We start from the raw sequence: 21148 nt of genomic DNA on the forward strand, positions 1-21148 counted from the left end.
AACCCTGCATACCGCGTGGAACTCAGCACGTCGGACTTCCCAAGGATCCAGGCGTTTCTATATGGTAGCCCAGTGCCACAGGCCCTACCCTCGGTCACCAGGACGGTGTTTCTGGCCTGGCGTACGGCTCTCCGCCATGTGCGGTGGGATCGGAAACTGACCCGGCAGACGCCACTTTGGCACGGGTCCTGGATGCAGGAGATCTCGTCCCAGCAAGGATTCCGACGTTGGGACCTCATTGGCGTTTCAGTGCTCGGGGATGTCTGGGTGGGAGATCACATTCGCTCCTTTGCGGATCTACAGCAGCGTCACGCCCTTCCACACTCCCAACACTACAAATACCTGCAACTCAGACACAAACTTCATACACACGTCTCGCCACCTGTCTCCCTTCCAGAGTTCAGCCAGCTGGAGGCTCAAGTGATGATGGGAAATCTGGGGAGGGGGGAGTGTCCCGTATCTACCGGTCCCTGGTGAACAATGGTCCTGCTTTCCTGGATCGGCTCAGGGCTCGCTGGGAGGGATGGCCGAGCACCCTGGAGGAAGCGTACTGGAGGGATGCCCTTATGGCGCCCAAAACCCTGACCACATCCTCCAAGTTGTGCCTAGTCCAACTTTATTACCTTCACGCGGCATATCTCACCCGGACACATCTATTCAGGGCCCGGCTGAGATCCACCCCAGCGTGTGCGCGCTGTGCCTCTGCCCCTGCCGATTTTTATCACATGGTATGGTGCTGTCCAGTGCTGGCACCGTTTGGGGGGGGGGGGGGGGGTGGAGCGGGAGCTCCCGCATGCCCTGGGATGAGAGGTTCCCCATGATCCGCGGCGTATGCTGCTGGGGGCGTTTGATGGTTTACATGGCTCTAGGGCGGACAAGCGCCTGGTGGGGACAGCTGTGGCGGTTGCCAAGAGAGATATAGCGGCGCACTGGTCCCAGGCTAAGGCGCCCTCTGTAAAAGACTGGAGGAGAGGGGTGGACTGGTGCGGGATCCAGGAGGAGGCCCTATTTGAAGCCGGGGGATGCCCTGACCTATTTAGTAAAGTGTGGGGCAAATGGTTCAATATGCTTCCACCCTGATGGTCTGCCTATATGTGTTTTACTCTGTGTACAACTGTATCTACCGTACAGACTGCCGGGTTATGCCCTGATGGCACGCTTTTTTCTCTGCCACCTGTATGTAAAGCCATGATTATCCTGGTAATTAGTGAACTGCAACCAATGAATTTGTATGTTGTGATAAAAACTTCCAATAAAATTGATTATCAAAAAAAAACTTGTCATGCTGTAATTTTCAGCCACCAGGACATTTCCAGTAGCGCCTGCACATTGTCTTTTTTAGTTGTGAGCAGCAATGTGCGGGCAGAGAAGGGGATTAACAGATTCCAAGCTGCGGCCATAACAAAAGCCAAAGTTAAGGGGCCATCAGGCATCCTTTTGTTGGAGTATCCTGGCTGGGAGCTATCAGGAGCCCCACACATAGAAGCAATGGAGGGTAAACAAAGCATCATAGCTTGTTATCACTTCACAGATACTTAAGGGAGTCATGCTTTTGACTTTGTTCAGTCCCTGTATATAAGAGATATACATGCACTGTAAACATGTCAGATGTGTTGGTCTGTCCCAGTATTTACACAAATAACAATTTAAATACTACTATTTTGTTTTATTTATTTTATAGTGGTTTTAGCACTACTCATCCCAATGCAGGGTGTCAGAGTGCTTTATAGCTCATGTACACATTGTACATTGACAATACATTATATGTTTGTAAATCAATGTACAGTATGTGTCACATAACACAGTGAGGGTTACAAGTTGATGGAGCCAAATGTCCTTTATAGCTCACTGTGCTATATTAGATGGGTTACAATTTATGAACAGCAAGCTACAAAGGGATGTATGAGTTAAAAGCAGTAACCCACTCATCCACTTACATAAAATAAAAATCTGTCATCTACATGTTACATAATGTGCTTTGCAGGAGATATATTAATCCTCTATACTACTTTGATTAAAAACGGGTACCAGGCAAAACACAGCTCTCTCCAGGAAATACGTTATCCTTCCGAGTCTTCTTACCATTATTATTATTCCATGAGATTTAGCTGCCACAGAAAGATCTCTGCAGCAGGTGACTTAACCCCATAAGATATTTTAAAATACAGATTTTACAACCAATTAGGCAGAACAGAATTACAGCCACGTTTCTCCTTGTTGCCAATTTCTTTGTGGCAGGGTTTAAAAAACATAAATGTATAGGTTGAGGCCAGGATTTTGTATCGGGGTTGTGTGAATTTTTTTGCACAATCACAACGCAAAATCTAATTTGTTAAATATTGTAATGCACAAAAATGTAGTCATGATAGACCTGCTAAACATATGCAAGGTCTTAAGATCTGATGTCACTTCTTGTGATGTTATGGGTTGTGATGCCACTACCTGTGATGCAGCATGCGATGTCACGAGCTGTGATGTCACTTGCATACTGCCTAATATGGTTATTACCCCTACTTTTTTAAATGTCTTGTGTCCTGACTGAAGGGGTGCTGTTGATTTAATCAATCAGCCTTTAGCAGGTAATCACCCAATAGGGTATCCAGGCGCTTGCAAGTCCCAGAGGCTTATCCAAACAGCCAGATCTTTGACGGCCATTCGGGATTTCGGAAATTAGGTGATGGTCCAGAGTTGCAAGGTGGGGCTGTTCCAGGCCTTTGCTGCAATGTGGAAGAAGGAGGGTCCTCCACTTCTGGTTCACTAGATGCGGGGCTATGTGAGAGGAAGGTGGAGCATATTCTTTTCAATTTTTTTTTTTAAAGTGTCAACCTGAGACAGAAGAAAATTGGTGGGATGGGCAGTTCTGCCTATAAAGGTGGCTACATTTGTAGTTAGTACTGAAGTGCATTGTGTAAATTCCTTAGGTGTCCTTGCACAAAATCTTTATAGAACAAAAAAGGGCATGGTACAGATTGGCCCTTAGCCTTTTCAAGAAATTCTATCAAGCATATAGTGGTTGGCAAGTTTGTCTCCTGGGATACACAATTATATTTGAGAGATGCCGTCTTTGCATTTTTAGCTCGAGCCTAGACATCGCTTGTGCTGTCTGGATAGTCTGTTGTATGTACTTTGTGAGCTTGAACTCCGCCCATCGCTTTTCATTTGTCTAATTGCTTTTAAAATTCCTTGCTTTCCAGTGGGTAATTTGTCTCCCAGGTCCATCCTTTTTATAACTCATTCCCTCCTATGGAGCATTGCCCCTGACTCGTTGGCTTCCACTTTTTTTTATTTTACTTTCTGTTCAGTACTTATTTTTAAATTCTGAACAGCTCTTCACACATGCGAACAGGTTGTGAGTGGCTATGTGTGTGCCTTGATCTTGTGGACTAAGCTGTAATGCTAGAGGCTAGTTCCTCACGTGCGGTTGTGTACTCTGTTTGTATCATGTGAAAGTGAGAGCACTTATTTATTATTTTATTTTATGTAAGGTTGCATTTGTGTGTGTTTCTCTTTTCAAATATATTCTTTGATGGAACCACTTTTCTGGATGTTCTGTGCATCTTTGTTGTAAGCAGTGTTTTGTTTGTGCGTCTTTTTTTGATAATAAAATATATGACGGAATCACTCTTTTGTAAATTACGTGTGTTCCCGTTTTCCGTATTGTTTTTGTAAATTGTTTTGTTTGGCTCAGTTTTCCTAAGAATGTTTTTGGGGGGGATCTCAAATCAGGTGGTCTTACAACCGAAGTAAGATCAATTTTGACGCCATACAAAAAGGAGAATAACCACATTTTAGTATGTTTTGTCCAATAGCATTTTAAGGCAATGTTTTCTAAAAATGTTAATTTCTCTGTGTAAAATGCGCCTGGCCCCTCCTGAATGCCGAGTGAGCGCGCCTAGGAGCTTTTGGCGCCATTTTGGCTCCCACCCCACAACCTGAAGTGGCAAAGTAGCAGCGTTGTAGCAGTTCAGTGGTGCAATGAGTTCACTCCAAGACCAATGTGTACTCTGTTATTAAAGCATTCTTGGTGCTCACCATAGTTTTGGAGTTTTGGAGCAGTGCACAACACATAATGGAGCAGTTACAAAGGGTTTGTTTTGTCCTACATTTTGTGCCTGGGACATAACACAAATGCTGTGTGGCGCTACTGCACTTTTACAATACTTGGCATTTAAGGTACTTAAAATTGCCTAGTGTTTTGGGAACAAAGGTCATGGTATAGGGACCGACAAATATAACAAACAGTTGCAATGCAATAGGTCTCGCATTTGCAAGAGCTTGAGCTAATGGCATTGTAAATGACAATGCCTTTTATTTATCTCTTTTGATAAATAACACATAAATAAAAAGCATTGTCACTTACAATGCCAATAGCTCAAACTCTTGTAAATGCGTTACTGCAAACCTTCACAAAAAAGAGCATGCTTTATGATATAGGAGACCCTCACTGACAAACAGCCTACAGCATGGTACAGAACATCTGCACTCAGAAACAACATGCTGCATGTTATAGGACATGGTGATAGAGCAGACCCTCACACACAAACAGCACACAACATGCTATAAGACATCACACACAAAGAGAATAGTGTATGGTACAGTAGATCCTCACTCAAAAACAGCATACCACATGATATAGGAGACCCTCGCAGACAAATAGCATACATCACATTACAGGACAGCCTTACACAAACACCATACCGTATGGTACAAGACAACCACATACACAAATAGCATACAGTATGGTACAGGACAACCCCACACGCAAACAGCATCCAGTGTAGTACAAGAAATTCTCACAGAGAAAAAAAAGATGGCAGCAAACCCTCACACACAAACAGCATGTAGCATGATATAAGAGACCATCACAGACAAACAGCATGGTACAGAACATCCACAATCAGAAACAGCACACAGAATGTTACAGGACAGGGTGATACAGTAGAACCGCACACACAAACAGCACACAGCATGGTACAAGAGACCCTCATAAATAAAGAGAATACTGTATGGTACAGTAAATATACATAGCAAACAAATGGCATCCTGTGATAAAGAGAATGATAAACAATACGAAAATATCTTCAAATGTCACCATGGACAAAGAAGTAAATATAATATAGTGAGTCGCATGACATGCGAAGGAAGATTTCAAATAGACTAAATTTTGAATTGTTACAATCTCTACCACACTCGCACCCTAAAATTTCGTGCAATACAACATCCTGGAGTTAGATGCAACAAGAATCACCAAAACTACACAAAATGAAAAATGCCATAGACTAGTTGGATTGTGTGATAGAAAACAATTGCATCTTTAACTGGGTTAAAAACACAACCAGAAGCAGCTGACACCATTCAATGGGACTCAAACTTGCTAACATACACTATGGCATTTATTAGACAGCGACTGCACATTTAAGGAGACAACGGTTGAGTGCTGGTCATGGATACTATAAAGAAGGTACTTGCACTTGATTGCAGGGTTATCTGAGAGGTAACAGTCATATTATAGGATATCTCCGCACTTCGCGCCAGAGATACCATCTAACAGTAGCAGAACTTTTCAGCTGAGCTTCTGGCCACGTAAAGAGACAGTACAGTGACAATTCAGCTGTGCTACTGCGCCTATAAAGGGACAGTGACTTTTCAGCGGGGGTTCTAAACACAGTGAAATAGTGGAGGTGTTACTGAGTTCGGCCATTCCTGCCTGATATACACATGCAGAACCAATAGCTTTTTTTAAAAAGTTTTGCCATCACGCCCCCATTTAAGTGTGTCATTTGGCAATTGACCCCAAACCTTTTTGAGGAGCCAGTGTATGTGTCACAAACACAGGGAAACATTTGGACTCGTATTGGTATCTGTCTGCATTTCAAACTCTGGTGATGTGGCAGATATGCCGGTGATATATGGCAGAGACATGAACCCGACACACTGTTCTTAAGAGACAACCTTACAAAGTGCACATTGGAGGCCGAGATGGAGGATAAAGGCGTCATAAGGGAGAGCAGCAATCTCCACCGCCGATCCAAGGGGTGCAGCTGTAACTGCAGGCAGGATTACGGTGGCGGCACAAGAGCTAGGAGGGGGTTTAAGCAAACTGAAGTGGAGGTACCAGGCTCCCTCCACCAGTGAATATGCGGAAAGGAGTGGCCTCTGTTTACCTGGCTCTGTTTCTTCTGTCTTTGCCTCTCCGCCATCTTTCTTAACTTCTGTCAGGAGCGTGACGAGGAGCTGACATGGAGAGGAAGGCAGCTGCAAGTTTCGCGAGAGGTCTACTGCAACAATCGTGAATAGCGGCAAAGTCTTCGGGTAGAGAAGTGGCTGTGTGACGTCAACCATGGTGACACCCCAGCGGTGCTTTCCAAGATCCTACCTCCCCCGTCGCCCCCAATGAACTGCCCACATTTCATTGTACTGATAAGGAAGAATGCTCCCTTTAAAGAGCTGATAGAGTGCAGCCGGAGCAGAACTGGAGGAATGCATGTGGACCCAGAAGTGGGATTGCCAGTGAAATCGGAAGTGGGACACGAAAAGCAATGCTTACATAGGGTACCAAACCACTACTTTATTCGATATATGCATACCCACAATCCTTTAGACTACACCAAATACTTGTTTTATGTTCATTTCATTACGTTTACAGTTTTTAATTATAGGGAAATGCAAACCGGTCCGCATACTCTTCCACATTGCGTCTATTTTACAAAATGAAACCTAATATTCCTACAAAAAAAAATAAAGAGGAAGCCTTGTGTAAAAACCAATGAATTATTAAACAGCCTATATTGTGTATTTCCTACTCCCACATGAACGATGCAGCACAGTGGCTCTACATAATGTGAAGCGCCCGTGTATGTCAAAGCTGTGAAGAGTCTGCTGTGGCTAACTTGTTATCATTAAATAAACTAAGTAGTTCTCAAAGGAACTAATAAGCAAGTAGAGCGTATGTAAACTGTACTTAGTTGGTGTTGCCTCAGCATAAAACGGAAATGACATGTGGGATCGCTAGCCAAACATCAGCCAAATCAGAACAGCAATGCTAGAATTAACCTATGGCAAGCAGCAGGACAAATTACCCTTGATATTGTAATTACTATAGGTCTTGCGACAGCGCATGTGCTGTCTAGTCTCGACCTAAAAACAAACACCTTGAGTGCTAAGGAGGTGGAGTAGCAATGTCTGAACTGGCTAGGTGTGGCCTGCGCTTGTGTGAATATGTGAGTTGTACTGGTCCATCATGACAGAGGATTTGACTTTGTAGAGTAGCATTGATTAGATCTATAGTTCGCAATCATGCACGTTTTCTGCATATCCTTAAAGCCACTCCGTGCTAGCTGCACTGTCTGACTATTCAATAGTTTTGACCAGGTGCCTGAGACGATCCCAGTTAAACACTTGTATACTAAAGATATAGATATACATGAAGTGCTTTATTATCGCATATAAAAGTACTTCCAGATATACAAGTTCAGACTACCAGCTGTACAAAAATAAACTACTAAATAAGAACTTCTCAATGCAGTGCTATAATGGGCCTATTAGTGTCAAAGCTTCTTTGTAAAAAGAAAAAACGTTTTTGTATTTAAGAGACTTTATCATGTGTTCATTAAATAGCTCAGAATCCCATCCTTGGGGGCGTAAGGCCGTTCACCAGTGGCACGTAAAGTAACAGTAGATGTTGTAGCACCCGCGATTATGTGTTGCATGGCTAAATACTTATAACGTTCCAGAGGCGAGACCTACTGGCTATGCCAATGTTTGTTTCTATAAAGCAAGACCAGTGCATTAAATCCTATAAAACAGCAAAAACTTTTATTTGAGTTTGTAAATCTCGTGCTATTTGGAAAAGTAGTATATGCTTTGTATTGGTCAAAAAAAGCATTATGTTCAAAGTGAAAGAATAAACACTAAAAGGAAGTTTCATGTCCTGGCACTGTGTGACCTTTGAAACAGCACTCTTACTTTTTAGGTCTCGCCTAGCGTTGCAGCGCATGAGCTGTTCGCTCTGTGAGGCCTCTTGTAATCGAGGATATTTTAGAAGTGGAGTGGAAGCCCCGCCCATCCTTTCAATTGGCGGGTGTCATCGTTTATGCTAAACGCTGGCTCCCTATTTGAAATGAGGCTTCTTTGTTCCCGCCCTGTCTCCTTTTCGGCTCACCCATCCGGACTGGATTGCGTACTTGTAGCGTGACATAGTCTCCTTTAATTACAGTTGGTAGCACTTTTTTTTGCATTCGCACAATGGCGACAGATTGTTGAAGTTGTTCTGCGGACTACACATAGTGGTTCCTGGCTCATATTGAATCCTGGAACTGTTTTACAAAACATGTCTCAAAATTTGTGTGCAGCAGCTGTAATCCTGGACTGGAATTTCCACCAAATAAAGCATTTTGGGGTAAAATGATGGCAGTAAGATCCTCCCCTTTTACAGTCGACCGTTTGTAAGTGTGACTTTTGAGTGCGGTGTGAAGCACCGCGGGAGGGGTGAGAAGCCGGGGTCTGCTGCTAGCGGGCAGTGTTAGTTTGCCCTCCTAATCTGCTCTTCCGGGCCCTCCTTTTATTACTGTGGCCTGCCATTGTTATCCCCCTATCGCCACCAGAGCTGCCAGCCTGTCGTCTAGCAGCACAGTTTCCAGCTCCCCCAGTGACGGCAGCGGTTTCTTCTTCGTGTACGGATCCAGATCCTTTTGCAGCGTGACACCGGACTCCCCCGGCCACATTCCACCCGCCAACGGACTGCCCTAGATCGACTTGGGCCTCAGGGCCCCAGCGCTTTGCCAACCCGCACATGCCCCGTGTCTGCCCCCAAAAAAACAGTTCCTGCCATGGTGGTCACCCACAGCCAGGTGCAGTTAAGCAGTACAGCGACCCGAGGGCATATGGCATCGCGGAATAAGAGCGGATGTACTAGAGGGGGGCTTTTTTAAATGTATTTATTTTTTAGCACTTTTATATAGCGCAAACCTGACCCGAAGGTATTAGAGCGCTTTACATCAGCACCAATTGCATTACAGACAGACACAAGGCTTGCATTGAAGAGAGCAGGCGTGCACAGCGGGGGGCGCTGGCGTTTATAAAGTATGTGCATGTTTGATGATTTAACTAAAACTGCACAGACTTACGCTGGGAAAGCCAGGGTGTGCTTGTTTTATATCGCTTGATTTTAAAATGCAAAAAGGGAGACAAAGGTTGCGGTTCGTGCATGCGCTGCTGGGTTACGGTGTACACAGCGTGCAAATAAACAATGCTGTAACATTGGCTCCGCCTCGGATAGTCGTGCAATGTTTACAAACACGTTTGCAGTCCGGAATTACAAGACAGTAACAGCGTTCCGGAGATGTATTAAAAAAAGTAGAGAAAACTGCTAAATAAAGCGGAAACACTCCAATAGCAAATAACATGTAAAGAGCAGAGAAGTGACTCCCACGCCCTCTCACTGTTCATGTCCTAGGCGGTAGCCATTCCTCAGCCCAAATTGGTGGCTCAGTCTGTTTCTGTGGTTCTTGCCCCTTACTCCACATGCCTGGCACTGCTGTCATCAGTTTTCTGAGCGCCATGTCTAACTGTGGCAATGACCGTATTAACAGATTCCAACATCGTTATCTTCCCGTCTTCTAAGAGCTATGACACTGCCTCTTTGTGATCTCATCCAAACCACTAGTTGTGGATACTCCAGCTAGGGTGCCCACATCAAGGCATTACAGGATATGCAAATCTTCCCAGATGGTACTAAGCAGATATAAAGAACATATTTAGCGCCAAGTGCCACCAAACAGTCAAATAAACTGTGCATGAAAACAGAAAGGTGTGAGCTGACAGGAAAAGTGTGATGTTCTTCATTGGAAATTTTAACTTTTTAGAGTGTCTGCGCCTTCGTTTGTTTGTGATGTATGTTTTTTGGTTTAGCTAAAACGCGTGCATTCCAAGATATTTCTGTGAGGTGGTGTGTGATTTGAGACTGCAAGCATTCAGACATGCAGTCTGCGAGTGACCGACAAACAGGAGCGTGTTCAGTGCTATACGAGAGCTCAATATTTCTGTAAACTACTTAGGTCGAGCCTGAGTCAGCGCGCAAGCACCTGCAATCATTGGTTCAAATTAAGCACTGGAAGGAATGGTGTACTTTCTACCCCTGCCGGAGCGGAGCAGGCTAAATCACTGCTACTCATTTTCTGCCACCATGCTTCTACAGAATATTAACAAGCATTTGCAATGCAATAGGTCTCGTATTTATGAGAGGTTAAGCTAATGTCATTGTAAATGACAATAGCTTTTATTTTTGTTTTATAAACCAAAACCAAAATAAAAGGCATAGCCATTTTCAATGCCAATAGCTCAAACACGCATAACAGCGAGACCTTTTGCATTGCAAATGCTTGTTAAAAATAGTTAATCAAGTTGTGTACGCCACTTACCCTTCGAGAAAATCCACAAACCCACACACCCCCGATGGGAACCAATCACATTACTCCCCTTACAACATCAGCTGCGAGAAAGGCATTGCTGACGCTTGCCCTCGGGTACATGGACAGAGAGGGCTGCCATAATAGTTGTGGCATAGATCATCAGCAGTATCAGTGGCAATGTTGGTTGTGCAAGGGAGCATAGGTGGGGGGGCCGCTGTGCAGTGGGCGGCAGCTGCATACAGGCAGTACATTGAGTCCCCAAAGCAGTACAGGAAGCCGTTAACTATAATGTCAGTTCTGTGATAGTGTGTAAAACATTACAAATTCCCCCCAAAATTGTAAAGCTGGTTTAAAGTGTTGTAATGTAGCTTCTCGATGCTGTTCTCAATGCTGTTACCCTCACCCAGGCTGTGAAGTTTCCTAGGCCAATGCGTGAAAAGTTCATCCAGGTCAAATTTTAACTTGGAACCTCGTTTTACCCCGTTAAAAAACAAACACTCCAACCCCCAGAATGCACACGAAGAACTTCGACAAGATGAGTAAGACATTTGAGAGCTCAAGTCTCGGAACGCTGCTACAGTTAAAAAAGAACAAACACAAATACTAACCATTCCTGGCTCTTTATCTTACAACACATGCTAGACTCCTTGCATATGTTTACAATTTTACAGGAGAAACCATTCAAAGGACGCATCTAATGTATAAAGATATCACACGTGACACGGCCTCTGACAGATCCGGGCAGGCAAACGTTTCATCTTCTTGACATCTCAGAGCAGGACACAGCGCGCTAATTCATATCGTGCCAGAGCAAGCGACTGACAGCAGCACACGTTTAGGTGCCAAGGGAGGTCTTGCCACACTCAAGATGGCGGTCGTAGTTGCCTCCCTGGTGTGAATGACGTCACTAGACCGAGCCGCACGCTGCGTAGAATCTCCTCCTGTCACTGTTACTTAAGAGTTCAGGAGGCATCAGAAAGAACTGCGCTACAGGTGAGAAGACCCTGTGCCTCTTTGAAAGTGTTCTGGACTCTTCAGTCCTGAAAAATGTGTAATTTACCAGTCAAAGCAGGAGAGGGAGAGGGTAACGGGCATAGTATCTGAATTTGGAACGGGAGCCAGGTTCGAGTCGCAGCGTCGACTCAAAACCCTGTGATTCTGGCCAAATTACTTAATCTCCCTGTGTTTACAAAAATGAATGTGGCCACGTGTGATCAAACTGGTGCTCATGTATAGCGCTACAAAAACTGCTAAGAAAAAAAAACAGACTAGCAGAGGCACTTTGGGGTCTGTAATTTTCACAGTAAGCGTCACTAGGAGAGCTATGTTTTGTCTAGTCTTGCATTTGGGCATATGTAATCCTTTAACAACAAACCGTGTTATCTGAAATTATTTCAGAGTCGAGTAGTATTATCGTTCTTGCATAATTTTTGCTACAGGAAACTGGGAGATATGAGAACTACTTAAATTGAAGCACAGGCTATTTCAGGCGGGAGACAGCTCAAATAAAGCCATTTCGGCTTTTAAAATCAGGTGTTTCTCGCCTGAATCGGGTCAGTTGGCATGTATATGTTAGATCTGCAGAGCAAATCTTAGTGGGTCTGTAGCAGGCTCTGCTCTAGAATGCTTGATCTGGGAGAGCTATTAAAACGCCAGGGTGGGCCATGAAGGTGCATGGGGGAAGTGTGCAAATATCAACAACTTGTTTTAGTAGGTCTGCTGTTGAGAAATTGGCAACAGTATGGGTGTCTTAAAAGAGAAAGTTACATTTCTTGGATCTAGTGCAATCACTGTTGACCATGCCCAGTGCCCATTTTATTGACTCTTAACTATATTCCAATGGGAGTTTTGGCTTTTGCTGCAGCAGGAGTGCCATTGCCTACTCTGATGTTCAGTTTTGGGTGAGAGGTAGCCGTTCAAAGGGATTTTGCAGCATACATTACACATTGAGTTCTCTTTTTTATTCAACAACTTTGATATAAAATACACAAAAAGCGTAAACTCAGTAACATACCGCCTCAGTATATTGTCTGGAGGGATTCTGCCTCTGTATATTGTCTAGAGGAGTACTTTCATGGACAGTTCCTTCAAAATGAAATTCATGATGTGATTGTCCATCTCCAACCCATCCTATTCCAAAACTATGCCCCTTCTTCACCAGACAGAGAGGATAAACCTGAGGGAGTGCGGGGTAGATGCAAAGAGCGACAGAAGCTACTCTGGACTGGGGCTATTGATGATTTCTCTTCTAGTACGAAGGGAACTTTGGTTGCAGCCTGGAGATCCTTTGTGGCTGGAGAAGTTAAGCGAGCTTCTCTAGTGGCATAACTATCAATAGTGGAGCAGGTGCAGTGTCACCCGGATTCAGGAATTTTAGGGGCTGACTGCGCCCAAGCTCAGTCATATTATTCAACCATTAGATTGAGGACACATCTTTCTTGCTAGCACTGGGGCCTATGACACTCTTCCTACGCTGAGCCTCTCCAGGGAACAGAGGAGCCAGCACAGTGGTGCAGGTAGGCTTTGTGTTTGTGTCATGTCATTTTTATGTAGATTTGTTTTAAAAAAATGCATTTAACCAGGAATCAAGGGGTTACATTTGTGCAAAAGATAACATTACATTGAATAAGCATTGTGACTATTGGAATGGTTTCCTTGTGAAAAGTCAATAGCACATGATCCTTGGATGCTGTTTCTCTCTTGTCATTTTTACAGAACTGCTTCAGTTGTATTATAAATAGTTTCAAACAGCCTGCAGTCAATGCTGTTTACACCTCTGGTGCTCACACTGCAGATTTTGGAATCCAAGTCAAAGACTTCCACAAAAGAAGAATTGTTAACACACCAAGATTAATAATAATGTGTCTTTATTCAGACCACAGCTGGACACGTTTCACCTGATCGAGATATATATAATCTGTAAAGAGAGCAAAAATGAGTCCAACTAATTGAAGTTACTTTCAGTACCCTTTGTATAGAAGGTTAGTTTAATACTGGCACACTTTGGTGTGTTTTTATTTCTTTTTATTTCTCCTTCTATTGACTCTATTGCTCCCCCCTATATCTGGAGATTCCAAAAATCTTCTTGCTGTCCTATGAGGTGTAGACACAGGACGCTGAATCAATATCACCCTTCGTGGACCAGACAGGATGCTCTCCTCTTGTTAGCCTCAAACAACAAACCTAGAGAGAATCTCTGAGGTTGCAACAGCTTTAATTCATCAGGCATTCACCACCCCTGTGAAAACTAGTTGGCATTCAAAAAATAACAAAATAAATGTGATGTTGTGTGACCTTTTCCCTTCGGCAGCTCTTCTCCCCGTTTCACCTTTTTAAGAGCTAGCTTCCTAAGCTGGACCCCACCACCTCCCCAAGAATGCCCAGCGTGGCACTTGCCTGTAGCCACGGCCCAATGAAGGAGTCGTGGTGCCTTGCCAGGGGTTGAGGGGCGGCCTTTGGAGTGTTCTTTGGGCTCTAATGTCTTCGTACTGAACCTTCGCTCTGGGTGTCTCTCTCGTGGTGTCTCAGTCTCCCGTGCTCGGTCTCCTTCTTGTGGCGACCTGGACTTCCACGTCTCGTGCTCCTTTACTGGCGCCTCGGTGTCCTGCGTTTGGTGCTCCTCTGCTGACGTCTTGACCTCTCGCTCCTCCGTTCACTCAACTGCACTCCTTTCATCCGGCTTGCCCCTCTCTCAGTCTAAACCCTCGTTCGATTTCTACCTCCTGGCTCTGACGTCAGTGTTCTTTGAGACCTGGCATCTGGGATGCTCCATATAGGTTTTCCTGGGTCTAGTTTGTCAGCCATATTGAGAGGGAGCTTGTCGACAATAATACAATATCGATGAAGACTTCACACAGCTCCACATTTGTCAAATCATCTCGTATCACAACGCAGGAAGGAAGTTGGCGGCACAACTTTGTCTTTTATGAACAATACTTTCAGACCGACGCGTTTTGGCCATTGCCTTCAACAGGATCATAGAGTTGCTTCGTGTAAAGTGTACATTTATATGGAAAATCCCTTACCACACCACCATTTTGTTAAAAAAGAACAACTAGACTGCTCGCATGTTTTTTCCAGTCCTCCAATATTATGTTGCATTTTGACCTCCATTTCCTCTGTAACATTATAAACTGTTGAAGATTCTCACATGGCGTACTCTACTCCTGTGGATAGGGAGTATCAGTAAGTTAAAATACATGAAAATGTCATCAATACATTAGACCACTTTGCGATCATTCTTCATTTTATATAATCCATATTCAAATACTCATCAATTCAAATATGCATAAAGCTCCGATGCAGGTTAAGTACCATAAGAGGACTCATATGTCCATTGTATTCCATTGAGGAATTTTCATTCATGCAACAAGGATCTAAGAATGGTGCATGTTATATACCGTCTATGCTGCTGGACTTGTCCGCAGCATTTGATACTGTGTCTCATTCTAGGTTACTTGGTAGGTGGCATGAGATTTGCATTCACCAAATAGCTCTACAATAGCTTGCTGATTTCCTTTCCAACAGGACTCAAACTGTTATTCTGGACTCCTATAAGTCTCGTACCATGACATTGGACAGGGGGGTACCTCCGGGCTCATTTCTCAGCCCTACACATTTTAACATTTATGTTGCCCCCCTTGCCAAAATTGTCAGAGCCTTTGGCTTTGATATTATATCATACGAGTACGACACACACCTGCTAATCTCCCTGTGCAAGAATTGGTTTTATCAATCTCTTACCATGAAATAACAGGTTTTGTCCATTGTAGGCTCATGGTTCCACATAATGCTTTTGTGAGGAAGAGTCTTTCCTTTATTACCACCCACAGAAAGGAAAACTTTGATCCAGGTGTTGGTCATCAGCTGCCTGGATTATGGTAATGCGCTATTGGCCTCAGCAAACAAGACTTTGCTATCTAAACTTCAGGTGCCAAAGAACACCGCCGCCTGTCGCAGCCTTCGACACGGTCTGTCATAGCACCCTCTTACAACGCCTCAGAAACGTCGGAATCCAAGGAAAAGCACTGGAATGGATCACCTCGTTCCTCACCGGAAGAACCCAGAGAGTTCGCCTTCCACCATTCAAGTCAGAAGCCACTGAAGTCATCTGCGGCGTACCACAAGGATCTTCACTCAGCCCCACCCTCTTCAACGTATACATGAGCCCCCTCGCGGTCATCGCACGCCAACACAACCTCAACATCATCTCCTACGCCGACGACACTCAACTGATCCTATCACTCACCAGAGACCCTAACACTGCCAAAACCAACCTGCATGAAGGAATGAAAGAAGTAGCCGAATGGATGAAGCACAGCCGTCTGAAACTGAACTCAGACAAAACAGAAGTCCTCATCCTAGGCACCTCCCCCTCCGCCTGGGATGACTCATGGTGGCCAGAGGCCCTTGGAAAAGCACCCATCCCGACGGACCACGCACGGAACCTGGGCGTCATCCTGGATTCCTCACTCTCTATGAACAGACAAGTCAACGCCGTTTCTTCATCTTGCTTCAACATTCTTCGCATGCTCAAAAAAACATTTCGCTGGATCCCCACCGAAACTAGAAAAACAGTCACCCACGCTCTGGTCACGAGCCGACTGGACTACGGAAACACCCTCTACGCCGGTACCACTGCCAAACTCCAGAAAAAACTCCAACGCATCCAGAACGCCTCAGCCAGGCTCATATTAGACATCCCGCGTAAAGAACACATCTCTGATCACCTGAAAAACCTCCACTGGCTCCCTGTCAATAAGAGGATTACTTTCCGCCTCCTAACCCACGCACACAAAGCACTCTACGAAATCGGACCCGAATGCCTCAACACACGACTGTCCTTCTACACCCCCTCCCGCCAGCTACGATCTTCCAACCAAGCCCTTGCCACTGTACCCTGCATCAACAAAACCACCATGGGAGGTAGATCCTTCTCCTACCTGGCAGCTAAAACCTGGAACTCACTTCCCACTCACCTTCGCCTTACTCAGAACCACCTAGCATTCAGAAAGCAACTTAAAACATGGATATTCGACAAGTAATTCCCCACCCTCATTCCAGCGCCTTGAGACCCTCTGGGTATGTAGCGCGCTATATAAATTTATTGACTTGACTTGACTTGACCCTTGGAGTCTCATCTTCCCCTCTTCTGCATACATTACACTGGCTACTGGTGAGAAATAGAATTCTCTTTAAGATGTGCTGTCTAACTCACAAAGCTCTATTTGGGAAAGGGCCTACCTATCTATCTTCGATGCTTACTCGCTATTCCCCCTCAAGATTTTTAAAATCTTGCGACAAGCTCTGCTTACTAATCAAAGGGTGGGAAAGTCCCAGTCAGGGGTCAGGTCGTTTTCTTTCCTAGCCCCGTTTTATTGGAACAAGCTGCCTCCTCAAATTCGAATTTGCAAGGATAATTTCCAAATCAGGAAATTGCTTAAGACTAGCCTATACTAGTTGTTATTCTCTGCCTGTTATTCTGGTATTGCGCCGAGATACCCTCCCAAGGTGATTCGTGCACGTTATAAATTAAAAAACATAACATATCATGTCTCGCTGAAGTACGAAACAGCATATGATGGTACTGCGGCGATAATAATGATATAATCACTGGTGTAATTTTAGTGACAAGGCTTCGAATGAATGGCAATATCTTTGATATGACTCATAGGCACTGGCGGCTGCTTCAATTTTGGGGTTGGTGAGGCAACGCGGGGGGCAAGAGGAAATAATAAAAAATAAAAAAAACGTACCTGCTCCTGCGCCCGCTGCCTTGGTGCTCCTCTTCCTACACTGGTCATGCTGCACAAGCTCCCAGGAAGCAATCACTGGGGCTGTGATTGCCCTGAGCAGGCTGACTTGATGCTCAGTCCCAGCAAGCCTGGGGCTTTTCTCCAATCCGGCTGTTGCAACACAGCAGGGTTGGAGAAACATGTCTGCTTGGCTGGCCTGAGAGGGCCCGGCAAACAAATATGCAAAATTACAAGTGTCCAACATTCCTCCTGTAGCATGACGCTCAGCAGGAAGGCCCGTCCCCACGCTAACTTCGGCAGGTGGGGCGAAGCTCCGCCATAACGGAAGAGCTGCCCCTGCTCATATGTGATCCCATTGTGTTTCAAAATAGATGTCACTGTCAGGAAATAATTCAAAATGCGGATATGTTATAAATAATTTTACTAATAAGGAATTTCTGTTTCACTACTCGAATGCTGAAAATATTGGTCCTATTATGAAGTGCAAAGGTCACAGCTAACTTTTCCCCTTTTTCTCTCTAAACTGCAAGTGCAAACAGTCTCAGAAGGGACTGATGTTATATTGTCAAATATAAGATGCTAATAGAGAACCATACCACAATAAATAATAAAATTCATGGTCTAGTGTTACTTGTGCAAAGTGCGTAAGCAGTACTTCAAAAATATCTATTTCAAGGTTCTATGACAATATGCCATATCCTGAGCAAAACTTCCATATTGTCTAAAAAGCAAATGTAAATGCTACCAACCAGTTTGTCAGTCCTGTTCTGTGTAAAATGCTAATGAAGGACCAATGCACTGTTTTTTAAGTACCATGACTGACAATCTCAGAGCATCGTGCAATATAATCATACAGTACTTCAGATTTTTTTAAAGAGCAAATACATCCATTATAAAACACTTTACTAATCTCAGAGCAATTTGCAATATAATTAAACAGTGCTCCAAAGAATCCTAATGTGCAAGTATTATCACTCATTCAACCAGACATCTTCCCTGTCATTGTGCAATATATGCAAATGTACTCCAATTTACTGTTGTAGGAAGCTGGGTACCTGTTGCAGTACCCCCCACCCGCTTTTTGCCGGTATTTAAGTCAACTTTGACAGAAGTGTACTGGGTTCTTGCTAACCAGGTCCCCAGTCCCAGTGTTCTTTCCCAAAACTGTACAGTTTGTAATTCACCCCTATAGCAGTCCTGACAGCCCAAAGGCAGGGTGCTGAATATTACACATGAGGGCATACCTGCATGAGCAGATATGCCCCTGTTCTGGTCAGTCATATTAGTGCCAGTATAAGTTACCAGGGAAGCCATTTTCATACGTACTGGACTCTGGTGAAAACGAGTTCCCCAGCTACACAATGGTTTCACTGAAAATAGGGATGTTTGGTATCAAACATCTCCTATTGGTAAATCCACACTGATGCCAGTGTTGGATTTACCAATACATGCACTCAGAGAGCACCTTAGAGGTGCCACCTAAATATCTACCAGCCTCTGGTGTCATTGCTGACTGGTTTCTGACAGGCTGCCACCTGAGAAGCTGTTGTGATCTCCTAGGGTAAGAGCATTTTGCTCTCAGTAGACACATAACAAAAGCCTGTCCAGGAAGAGGGTGTAACATCCCGCTCCCACAAGTTGACCTGCTGATTAGCCTCCGTGGGCTGATGAGCTTCAAAGAAACTGCCACCTTAGGAATGTAAATCGGGCTTCCCTCAAAGGAGAGGAAGGTACCCCCGCCCATAGCCCCCTTAGCACCTGGACAGGTGGGAAAATTAGCTAGTTAGTCAGGCATGCCACCTCCAGGCTAGTACCACCCCCAAGGTTGGCTACTGTGAGGTGGATATGATTTTTCAGAAGTAGACATCTTTGTGATGGCTACTTTGGAATTCTGGGACAGGGTTATGCCCACTTCCCACAGGAAGAGGTCATATAGGGGGGCATAATGACCCCCGGGGTCATTAGCCCATTGGCTACTACCCTAAACGCCCCTAAATTAAGTATTTAGGGGCGTTTCAGGATCTGGCACTGGAGAAGCAGATCCTGACGACCTAGGAAGAGAGAGGACACCGAAGAGCTGCAAAAGCTGAGAAGAGAGAAGAAACAGCTGACCTGCTGCCAACCCTTCTGGCCTGTGTGCATCACTCATCGAAAACAGCACCAGAGTCAACCAGTCCTGCAGGTGTGACTCCAGAAACTTGTGAGGACCTCCTGTTTGTGAAAAAGGCTCAATACCTTCTGTGAACAGCGGACTTGTTCCAAAGAAGTCCAAAGGAGAAGACATTGAGGCCTCCAGAACTGCCAAACCTAACACAAGAAGCCAAGAAGCAACCACTGCACCCGTCGTCTATGACCCGAGTTGAAGTGGGCCAGCGGTGCCAACAAGGTTCTCCAGCCCTCCAGAGCTCGAGTCCACTCTGGTTTCACTTGTGGACTCACTGACGTCACCTGCAGCCTCTGCCGGCAGGCCCCCTCCACCGCGACTGCTCCCGGTAAGAAAACCCAAGGCCTAAAGACACCTCTGCACCCGTTGCTCCTGGGCTGTGGAGAAGCAGACCCAGGTGGCCCTATGTCCTCCTGTTGGTTCAGCCCGACTGGCTTCCTAGCCAGAACTTGCAGCCTCTTTTTACAGTGACCGATCCCCATTTAAACGTATTGACCTCCCAACGCTGATTAGCATCCTGCACTTGGCCTCCCTCGTGCTACTTGTGTAGATTGGTCCTGTAAGTTGATGTACTGTACCTGTTTGCAGAACTTGTTCTTCCTTCCATAGGATAACATTGCAGAACCCAAAACTACACTGTGTCCACTTTTTGAACCGAAAATAATTTATATTTGAAAATGTACTTTCCTGAATGATTTTCCTCTGATGCCTAAACATATATAAAGATATTTGCTATTTTTATTAATTGGTGTGGATCTCCTTCTTGAGTCGTATTGTCATTTATTGATCATTGTGTGTATTTGCAAATGTCTTGCACCCCTCTGTGTTAAGCCTAAGGCTGCTTGACCACACCACCCCCTAACTGAGGACTTTGAGATTGCTTAGCAAACCCTGTCTGCTCGTAAAGGAACCCCTGGACTCTTTGCATTGTATATCAACTTTTTGATATATCACGTAAAGATCCAGCTTCCTACAACCGTAAAGTGCAAATGCAATAAATAATTGTCAATATCGCAGATAAAGTGGTTTCCATATCTGTCTGTCTGTCTGTCTGTCTGTCTGTCTGTCTGTCTGTCTGTCTGTCTGTCTTTCTGTCTGTCTTTCTGTCTATCTATCTATCTATCTATCTATCTATCTATCTATCTATCTATCTATCTATCTATCTATCTATCTATCTATCTATCTATCTAATATGGTCCACAATTGTAATCAAGGGGTTCTGTTGTCATCTTAAGCTTGAAGGCCAAGTGGTTTGTATGTCACCAGAACTCAGAGATGATAAAACAGGACCATTTTACACATAGTACCCATTGTGTGTTTTTAGGTCCCACCTGCGACAGTATATGGTCTCGCTTGCAAGAGATAGTGTATACATAAATGGCTTGAAGCCCACCTATTGCTTACCATTTGTTGGTTTCATTGTCACTCTTATTTGCTGCCTTTTAATTAGCCAGTATGTGCTGGCTTCACTGCCTCTTCTTTCGTCTGGAGAAGGACCAAGTACTAATTGCTTCAGCTTTATTGCTGACGTTACGCTGATTTAACTGTGATTGAGGTACTATTTTTATTTGTCCTTTTCCCCCTATCCTCCTTGTTGAACTTCTTGCAATTTGTAGCAGTTTTACGATTCCACATGCGCTTCAAAGAAGCCCTTCTCCCCTTTGAAATTGATCTTTATTGTGACAACACATGTTATCTGGTTCCAAATCTATTTCCACTAAGACATAGACATGGGTGCAATTGCTTTCTTTATGTGATAGGATTTTTTGCTGAATGGCATATTTTGTTTTTCTTCTTAACACATGGGTAGATTAACTGAC

The 21148-nt window shown here is 44.4% G+C and overlaps 1 protein-coding gene across 1 annotated transcript in view; it reads left to right on the forward strand.

Moving 5' to 3' along the window:
* Window positions 1-11280: 11280 nt before the first annotated feature.
* The window catches only part of GCDH (glutaryl-CoA dehydrogenase), a 227027-nt gene continuing 217159 nt past the window's right edge, over window positions 11281-21148 (forward strand). The window contains exon 1 of the mRNA XM_086962197.1: window positions 11281-11402. The gene's annotated coding sequence lies outside the window, so the exon portion shown is untranslated. The remainder of the gene's footprint in view (window positions 11403-21148) is intronic.

This window comes from Lissotriton vulgaris, chromosome 1_1 (genome assembly GCF_964263255.1).
Source record: "Lissotriton vulgaris chromosome 1_1, aLisVul1.2, whole genome shotgun sequence".
NCBI lineage: Eukaryota > Metazoa > Chordata > Amphibia > Caudata > Salamandridae > Lissotriton > Lissotriton vulgaris.